The sequence below is a fragment of the Mus caroli genome, chromosome 4 (genome assembly GCF_900094665.2).
Source record: "Mus caroli chromosome 4, CAROLI_EIJ_v1.1, whole genome shotgun sequence".
NCBI classification, from domain to species: Eukaryota; Metazoa; Chordata; class Mammalia; order Rodentia; family Muridae; genus Mus; species Mus caroli.
In genome coordinates, this window is record NC_034573.1 from 7,752,661 (window position 1) to 7,762,517 (window position 9,857).

At 43.8% G+C, this 9,857-nt stretch overlaps 1 pseudogene; it reads right to left on the bottom strand.

Moving 5' to 3' along the window:
• LOC110292387 overlaps positions 1-9,857 on the bottom strand; it is a 50,331-nt pseudogene that overhangs the window by 35,008 nt on the left and 5,466 nt on the right.

Below are 9,857 nucleotides of genomic sequence, written 5' to 3' on the forward strand. Positions count from 1 at the left end.
ATACCTCTCCTGGGCATATACCCAGAAGATGTTCCAACTGGTAATAAGGACACATGCTCCACTATGTTCATAGCAGCCTTATTTATAAGAGCCAGAAGATGGAAAAAAACCAGATGTCCTTCAACAGAGGAATGGATACAGAAGATGTGGCACATTTACACTGTGGATTACTACTCAGCAATAAAAAAACAATGAATTTATAAAATTCTTAGACAAATGGATGTATCTGGAGGATGTCATCCTGAGTGAGGTAACTCAATAACAAAAGAACACACATGGTATGCACTCACTGATAAGTGGATATTAGCCCAGAAGCTCAGAATACCCAAGATACAATTTGCAAAACACATGAAACTCAAGAAGAAGGAAGACCAAAGTGTGGATACTTTGATTCTTCTTAGAAGGGTGAACAAAATACCCAATGAAGGAATTACAGAGACAAAGTTTGGAGCAGAGACTGAAGGAATGACCATCCAGAAACTGCCCCACCTGGGGATCCATCCCATAAAAAACCCCACCAAACCCAGACATTATTGCAGATGCCAACAAGAGCTTGCTGACAGGAGACCGATATAGCTGTCTCCTGAGAGGCTCTGCCAGTGCCTGACTAATACAGAAGTGGATGCTCACAATCATCCATTGGACAGAGCACAGGGTCCCCAATGAAAAGCTAGAGAAAGTATCCAAGGAGCTGAAGGGGTTTGCAGTCCCCTAGGAGGAACAACAATATGAACTAGCCAGTACCCCCAGAGCTCCCTGGGACTAAACCACCAATCAAAGAAAACACATGGAGGGACTCGTGGCTCTAGCTGCATATGTAGCAGAGGATGGCCTAGTCAGTCGGTCATCGATGTGAGGAAAGGCCCTAGGTCCTGTGAAGGTTCTATGCTCCAGTATAGGGGAATGCCGGGACCAGGAAGTGGGAGTGGGTAGGTTGGGGAGCAGGGGGAGGGAGGAGAGGATAGGGGATTTTCAGAGGGGAAACTAGGAAAGGGGATAACATCTGAAATGTAAATAAAGAAAATATCTAATAAAAAAAAAAGAGTTGCCTTGGTCAGGGTGTCTGCTTATAGCAGTAAAACCCTAACTAAGGCACCCTCTTAAAAAACTATTTATTGTTTGGGTGTTAGTGTGAGTGTGCCTGCCTGTGCCATGAAGGTCCAAGGATAATTTGTGGGAGTTCTCTCCTTTCATCATGTGGACTCTGGTAGTCTAGCTTCTTCTCTCCCTCTCTCCTATCCCAGAATCCATATGAAGGAATACTCCCAGGGTAAGTCCTCAGGGCACTTCTTAAAATTTCTGCTTATAGATTTCCATTTCTTTGGTTTTTGTCCTATCTCCCAGAAGATCTTGATAGTTTCTTTTTTGATAGTTTCTTTCTTTCTTTCTTTCTTTTTTTTTTTTTTTTTTTTTGAGACAGGGTTTCTCTGTGTGGCCCAATCAAGAAATAGTTCTTTATCGTGTTGGACTATTTTTTTTTCCTTATGGGCACTTGCTTTGGGGTTTCTAGATGTCTCACATCTCTATAGGTATACTGGCTAACATTTTTAGATTTTTAGGTTGTCTTTTGGTCTCTGAAGTGATCTCCTCCTAATTCATGTTTAGGTGTTTCTGCTTTCTGTCATCCTCTCTCATTGTTGAATACATTTGCCATCTCTTTAAGGGGAAACTTTATTTTCAACTTAAACCAGTGGATGGGGACTTGGAGCCTTTAGAGTAGGGCATGTATTAGTCTCCCTTCTGTTGCTATAATACAGTACTTGAGGCTGGAACTTCATAGAGAGGTTACTTAGCTCACATTTGGAGGATGTCAGTCTGAGATGCAGGTTCTAAAGTGTTTGGCCTGTGGTAATGACCCCTATAGTTATAATTATGATGGAGAGACATTTACTCAAGGAGCTAAGCATGTGGGGTGACCTTGCTTTACAACCTCCTCTGTAAGAGCTAAGAATTCCATGAGACCAGCCTCATGTCTTCTGAGGGTGATGGTGCCCTAATGACTTTGAAGTAAGCGCCACTTCTTAATCATTCTACCGTTTTCAGTCCTAGCACATGAACGGGTGGGGGCAGGGGTCTGATACACATATGCAAGCCACAGTAGGTGGATGATCTGAGAGGGAGGGGGAGAGGGAGAGAGGGAGACGGAGAGGGAGAGGGAGAGAGCGCGCGCAAGCACTGCTAGGATTCCTGGAGTCATGGAAAAATAAGGGGTAGCAGATAGGCTCTAGGGTAAAGAGAGCCAGTGTGAGGGCCTACAGAGCCAGGCTATCCCCAGGATTTACTCTAGGCAACACTTTGAGTTTGGGACCCAAGAGTGTCTTTGGGTATCACTGGAAGGTGAACAAATGTGACATTTGAGTCCCTGTGTGAGCTGGTTCAAGAGGTGATGTGACTGTCCTCTTTTGGGTCAGGGTCCAACCCCTGGCTAAGACGTGCATATGCAGGATTTTGTTTTGTTTTGTTTTGTTTTGTTTTGTTTTGTTTTGTTTTGTTTGATGATTGAAGGGTAGCCAATGGATAATTCTTTAGGGTAAATTTGGAATTTGAAATTCTGAAACAAAGAGGGATGAGGCAGTTCATGTGATGGATGTTTATGGCAGGTCTGGTGCGTAAGCCACCTGTCTCTGTCCTGACAGAAGAGAGGTCATCCTTTGTGGCAAATGTAGTTCAGGGTTGTCCTCCAGTGTAGAGCTGTGGACACAGCCAGATTTACCCCGTAATTTCAGCCACAGGCCTTCATTCACCACACACTCCAGTCTACTTTCCACCCACTCCAGTCTGCTTTCCGGTCCCATCTCTGTTCTCGTGTCCTTGAACCCATGGCCCCACCCCATGGCCCTAGCTCTAGCACAGCTGTTGTGGTCTCTGCTCTCAGCTATGGTGGCTTCCCTTCTTTTTATCCTCCAGTATAACCTCATTTGTATTTAAGTCAGGATCTCAGTTTTTAGCTATGGCTGGCCTGGAACTTGCTACATTAAGTAGGCTGTCCTCAAACTCTGAGATAGACTCTGCATTCACGGTGTGTGCCACCACACATGGCTAGACTCTTTACGCTCAGACACCTGTCAAGGTTTCTGACCTGGTGTAGGCTTCCTTTATGTGATGTCTACTATTCCTCTTCCCACTCTTCACTGTCAGTCACAGCAGTGTGATGTTAGGAAGGAGGGAAGATGGACACACATTCAAGTTTCCACCTTGGACCAGAAGCCTTAGAAGATGGCTTCTTGATTTCTTTGACTATTTCAGAAAAAGGACTTCCAGGATCTTGGCAAATAACTTGGATTTGTTGAAGGTTAGTTGGGAACCCACGGGCATGTATTCCATTCCGTGCCCAAGACAGAAGTTAGACTCGCTGCTTATGTGAAGCTGAGTTCGGGTTTTATCAGCCAGCACACCCCAGATCCAGAGTCAAGGCACAGGATCGTCTCCCGTGCCTTCTGCCATGGGGGCTCATGGCTGATGTAGTTCTCCTCATTTGCCTCCTCCCTTGATGTTGTGCTTGCCCAAATGTGAACATCCCAGGGAAATTCCTTTTCTTCATTTTCCAAAAAGAAATTAAAATATACATTTTGTTTTCAAAGGCCTCTGATCTGATAACTCGAAGCTGAATGAAGTTTTATCTTTAGGGAGGGAAGAAGTTTATAAAATTTTCTTAAAGGTTGAGATTCCAAGATCTCACATTCAGTCTTTCCTTATTTCTCAATAGTCTCTGATGATGTTTGAATGATCTCTGAGCCTCAATTTAAACACCTGGAAAATGTGGCCAGGAACACTGCCTCTGCTGATTTTTCCTGGGTGTCAAAAATAACATTAAACAAAGAGGGTCTTGTGGCTTGGATGTCGCTCAGTGGTGCAGAACTTGCCTAATATGAGTGAGGTCCTGGGTTCAGTTCTCAGTATTGAAAAAAAGAAGCACACTTGTAAACATGAGTTATCCTTCAGAAGGGTCAGCACTGCTGAGACAACCCTTACAACTGCTGGAGACCCACTGGGCATATGACAAAACGTGAACGTGAGGTAAGTCGTGGTCTGTGCTGTAGTAGGTGTGGGATACGGGTGTACTTATTTGTGCACAAGTAATCTCAGTCTAGTGAGAGGAACCAGGGATGTAAATGGATCCTGCCGGTGTGGAACGACAGCTGAAGATTTCCACTGAGCCAATCCATCCAGGATGGATTTCATCTGTAGTCTGTGTGTAGGGAAAATAAGAGGACAGGATGGGAGCGTCATTATGGGTGCTGGAGATGAGTGGTGACTTAGGTGGCCTGCTGTGGCCAGCTCTCAGGCTGAATGGGTACTTATACCTTAGTATTTGGCCTTTCTGCTTTTTGAATGTGTACTCAAAACCCTGGCTTACCATCCCATGCATTCCATTACTCCCGGCATCCATTCATCTGTCTGTCTGTCTGTCTGTCTGTCTTAGCCTGGATTACTTATTCTTTACATTAACACTTAATATAAAGTGTTATATTCTCACAAGGTATGTCTTGATTCCCAGACTATATTTAGCACGTCCCCTGAGCTTATGTAGTTTCATTCATAGGTTCCTTTTGATCCATCCATTTCTCTTACCTTTTTACAACGTGGTTCAATATTCTAAAAAATAAAACATATTGCTTGCTGTACTAAGAAAAAATATTTTGCATTTTACAGAGCTGCTCACACAAAAGTGCTATAAAAACAGTACTTTGTAGGCATCCAAACAGGAGCAGTTCTTTTGAATGTTTATACTTTATTTTCAGGCTTATCTTACTTTAGTCAAATAAAAAAAATTTAAATGGAGGATAAAGATATTAGGGGATGTTTATTCCATGTAAGTGCTGTTTCACTTTTCCAAGGATTCTCCACGTGATATTTTTGCCAGCTTTCCAACTTGATTCTGTTTCAGCAATTGTGCTGATGATAGCAGGCAAGCCATCTTTCATAAAGTGAGGTCTCTACTGCTCTTGTTACCATGTCTTACCCCATAGATAGCACTTTAAAGAGCAAGGTGCTCACACTGTTACAAAGCAACATTGGAGAAGAGCATATTGATTAGACTACCACTGGGGAGCTGGGGAGGGTTCTGGGGAGAGGCCTCAGCAGTTAAGAGCATGTGCAGCCCATGGTCCCTGCAGAGGACCCGAGTCCAGTTCCAGCACCTGGATCAGAAGGCTCACAGCCACCTGTTACTCCAGCTCTAGGGAATCTGATCTGGTTCTGGCCTCCATGGATACTCTGTGCATGCAGGCAGTCACATACACATAAACAAAGATTTTAAAAAGAACACCAGTTTGGTTGCTACTGTCAATACCAAAATAATAGTAACTTAGATGAGATAGCAATTTCTTTCTGTGTAATAGGCTACCAAAGAGACATCATAAACTGTAGAACCTTATACAATGGAAAGGACTCTACAGATACTATTAAGGTTATGGTCCTTGACATAAGGATTGCCTCATGAATTACCTGCGTGGACTTTTAAAAGTCTAAGAGATCACAAGTTCTCTTTCCCACATTAGTCACAAAAGTACCATTCTGTTAACTTTTCTGCTGTTACAGCAGAAGTAGGTTAGAGAGATAGGAGAAAGATTTAACCAACCCGTTATTGCTAGCTTTGAAGATGGAGGGGCAACCACAGGCCAGGGAGTAGCAATGGCTTCCAGAAATGATAAAACACAAGGCATCAACATTTCCAACTAAGCAAAGAAAAACAAAACAAAACAAAACAACAACAAAACAAAACAACAACAAAAGGAAAGATATGGCTATCTATCTACAGAGGTTCTGTCAACACGGTCTTGCCAAGTGGCACATATGCCTGTGACATACCTAAGAGATTCATGGCATTCTGAAGAATTTTGCATCATCAGACATATTGTCAGTTTGGACTGAAAGGGACAGAGTATGCAATAAAAGAGGGTGACCAAGCTTTCTGCTCTCACCCTAACTTCTGGAGGGGAAACAGGCAGACAAAACTACTTAGTCACACCCGTGTTGCCTTTCATGAAAAGAGAAATGAGGAAGGGGATGATGTGAGAGGTAGGCATTCTTTGGTGCTCCCCACACAGGCGTGCTACCAATGGCCCTGCTGTCATGAGGTTATGAAGTGCTACCTAGCGAGCTTGCGTTCCTATGGTAACGCAATGTAGGTGCTCATGACTCCAGATGTGCAGAACACCAGGGCCACACTTGTAAACAGTTTATAAAATGATATCTAGTATGATCAATGTTGTTTTGCTAGTCATAGCAGTTAGTGTAGAAGACTACAATTAATTTTCTGAGAATATAACAAAATTAGCCTCATCCTAGCTAAGGGTAGAAAAAAGAGAGCCCTTGAGAGGCCTCAGTAAATAAAGGCGCTTGCTTCCCAAACCTGGTGACTTGAGTTTGACCCCAGGAGCCATGTACGGTAGAAGGAGAGAACAGACTCACAAAGTTGTCTTCTGACCTGCACACACATGCACCAAACCATGGCACAAAACCACCATGCTCATAGTAACAAAACTGTGAAGGGACCAGGGCTGGCAGGTGGGGAGAGAGAGAGAGAGAGAGAGAGAGAGAGAGAGAGAGAGAGAGAGAAGCAAGAGCTGTGTTGTCTGAAGAGCAGTGTTGATTAGAATGTTTGAACCTGACTTGCTAGAAACACAGCTAGTTTAAAATTTGGAATTCCTTTTTCATCTAACAACCAGTTGGCTATATTTTAAATGACACATTCTTTTAAAACATACTTGAAAAATCTTCCATATGTACCAAGTCATCCCATATTGCACTCGAAGGGGAACAGTCCTCATTGGATGCACTCTGCTGTTGCTGTAGGTAGCCCTTGGCTTCACCTCTCCAGTCTTTGACAATCCTTACTCTTGCCTCCAGGAGAACCAAGGCTATTTGCACTGGGCATGAAAGAACATGTGGAGAGGCAAAGACCAAATAGGCTGTCAGGAGAGCAAGGCCAGTTTTGTAAGATTCCTGCTGAACTGCTAGCTGGCAGCTGCCCCGTGAGTCAGCCTGGTGAGGTTAGGAAGGAGCCGCCCAGCCGCAGCTAGCCCGTTTGAATGGCCAACACTACAGCAAGCTAATAAATGATTGCTGTTTGGGGCAGTTTGTTTCACCACAGTGCACAGCTGCTGCTATCAAGTGCTACGCCTAAGGCTGTATTTTCATGACCTCTTTGTTCTGGAAGATTTACCAGGGAACTCTATGTTTAGCTGTGCAGTAATTCAGTTTATTGGAGTTCTCTTTCTAAGTATTTATTTATTTATTTTATTATTTATTTATTCATTTAATGGGCACATGTGTATAAATCAGAGGACAACTTTTGGGAGTCAGTTCTCTCTTCCTTCCATGTGGGACCCGGGGCCTGGACTCAGGTGGTCAGGCTGTGTGGTAAGTCCTGTTACATGTGGCGTCATCTCACAGGTGCTTGTTGGAGTTCTCACACTGGCATTTCCTATTCTGACTTTTTTTTTTTTTTTTTTTTTTTACTCATAGTCCATATCTTCTGGATGTCATGTGCTGCATTGGAACCTTGCTCCTAAGACTCTCAGATTTTTAGGTTTGGTGTCTAAATTGTCATGGGACTTATGGCAGGCTTCTCCCTGGTGAGAGCCATGCTATCTAGGAGGGGAAAAGCAACCAGACCCTCGGCCTGCACAGCAACCTGCATGGCTTTTGGGGGTGACCTGACTGGGATGCAGGGGCATGAAGAAAGGACAGATGTCCATACAGAAAAGCTGGCATTGGGTGGCTGTGCATGCTGATGGAGATACACCAGCAGCCTGGACACTGGGTGTATTTATTCTATCATCCGATCAAGGAGACAGGTGTGTTGTATACAACGGAATGGGCAGAAGGTGGACAGCTAATCTTGTAAGCAGTCTCTGAAGGGAAGCTGCTTCAGACTGCAGTGGACACAGGGTCCAGGATGAATCGCTGGCTCACAATTCCTACATATACCAATTTCACCAAAAGTAAATTGTTCGTAACATCTATACTTAGTTTTTGAGACAGGGTCTCACTATGTAGCCTTGGCTAGCCTGGAGCTCTCTTTGTAGAATTGGCTGGCCTTGAACTCACAAAGATCTGCCAGCCTTTGTAACATTTGTACTTGGACCAGAGGAAGGCTTTGTCATTCCCATGAGGCTGAGTCTCTGAGGTCTTTGAAATGTCATGCAATAACATTCATTTAGGACTCCAACGATTCCCACAAAACGGTGGTGGGAAGGGGGTTCTGGCTGGATTTGGATTTATTGCAAGAATCAGGCTGTGGGTTAGCTTAGGGAGTTTGCTATTCTGCCTGACTTCTGGGCCTGGCAGAAAGGCCTATGGAAAGAATGTGCGAAATTGGACCACCAGTTAAAACAATTCTATATGCCAGGTCTGCAAATGAGGCCACAGGGGGAAATCTTTACATTGTTCGTAACATCTATACTTAGATGTTACGAAGAGACGGTCCATTCTGTGGTTCTCATTCAGGTAAAAGTCCTTAAACTTCTACTGGTCTTTTCCCTGCCCAGGAAACCCCATCTCAGCTCCATGGAGGATGGGTTTATTTGTACTTCTGGGTCAAAGAATGTTCTGATGGCCAGAGAGCCTGCGTCTTCAGTATAGGGATGCGCTCACTGGTGACTGGACATTTTAGGCTGTAAATTAATTGGAAGCTGAGCTGTAACTAGGAGAGCAAAATATTTAGACTCTTTTGTGTAACATGATGTACCTCTTCCAAAAACTGCTCCTGGTTCTCGGTGATAGACTCTTTTGTTCTTGGGTTATATCTTCTCTTCTCTGTGTTTATGTTCCTCTTCCCCTTAGTCTGGCGAGAGTACAAGCAGGCCTCGCATCATTTAGTATTAATTTGCTCATATTTCTCGGAGAGGAGCATGGGAGAAAGATGTTGGTGTCCTGCTTGTCACAAGTTGTTTAAATAAGTCATATAGAGGATTTTACAAGAAAGATAGCAATCTTGCCACTGGGAGGGTGAGACCTTAGCCACCAAGACTTTGTGTAGTACTTAGTCTTAATGATTTTATTTTATTATTTTATTTTATGTGAGTACACAGTCACTGTCTTCAGATACACCAGAAGAGAGCATCAGATCTCATTACAGATGGTTGTGAGCCACCATGTGGTTGCTGGGAATTGAACTCAGAACCTTTGAAAGAGCAGACAGTGCTTTTAACCACTGAGCCATCTCTCCAGCCCTAGTCTTAATGATTTTGTGATACGATTTTTCCTTTAATCTATTATTTTCTTGTTCTATCTTACTGTTAGATGTCCCCAAATAGATGTTTGAGGAGAACAAGGCTTACTAAGGTTCTGATCAAATGTTAAAGTAGTCATTTTACTAAACATATGTGAAGTCAAGTATTGCTTGACGATTTTCAAAAGCCCAGAGAGAGAGCTGGAGGCAGAACTCAGAGGCAGAAAACTTGCTTAGTAGTCCTGGGTTCCCCCTCCAAGCTTTGGTGGTAGAATAATAAGAGCCAGAAAATGGAGGACATTGTTAGTGTCCCCACACAGGAAGTTCCCACAGAGAAGACAGAATAATCAGAGATTAGCATACATATCTGTGGCAGTAGCTCAAACCATAGCTCCTGTGACCCTGAGCGCGTCTTCTGCTACGCCCCTAAAGCTCCTCTGTGACAACTGTGCCTGTGCTACTGGCTCTGCCACTCGATTGGAGGATGGAGAGTGGTGGTGTCTACAAGCTGAGTCAGTCAGATGCTCTTGGCTGGGACCTTGGGTGGACTGAAGACGAAGCTGGTGTATAGAGAGAAGAGAAGGTAAAACAGACATGGAAATGAAGGGAGACAGCACATGCGTTTGAACTTCTCTCTCTCTCTCTCTCTCTCTCTCTCTCTCTCTCTCTCTCTCTCTCT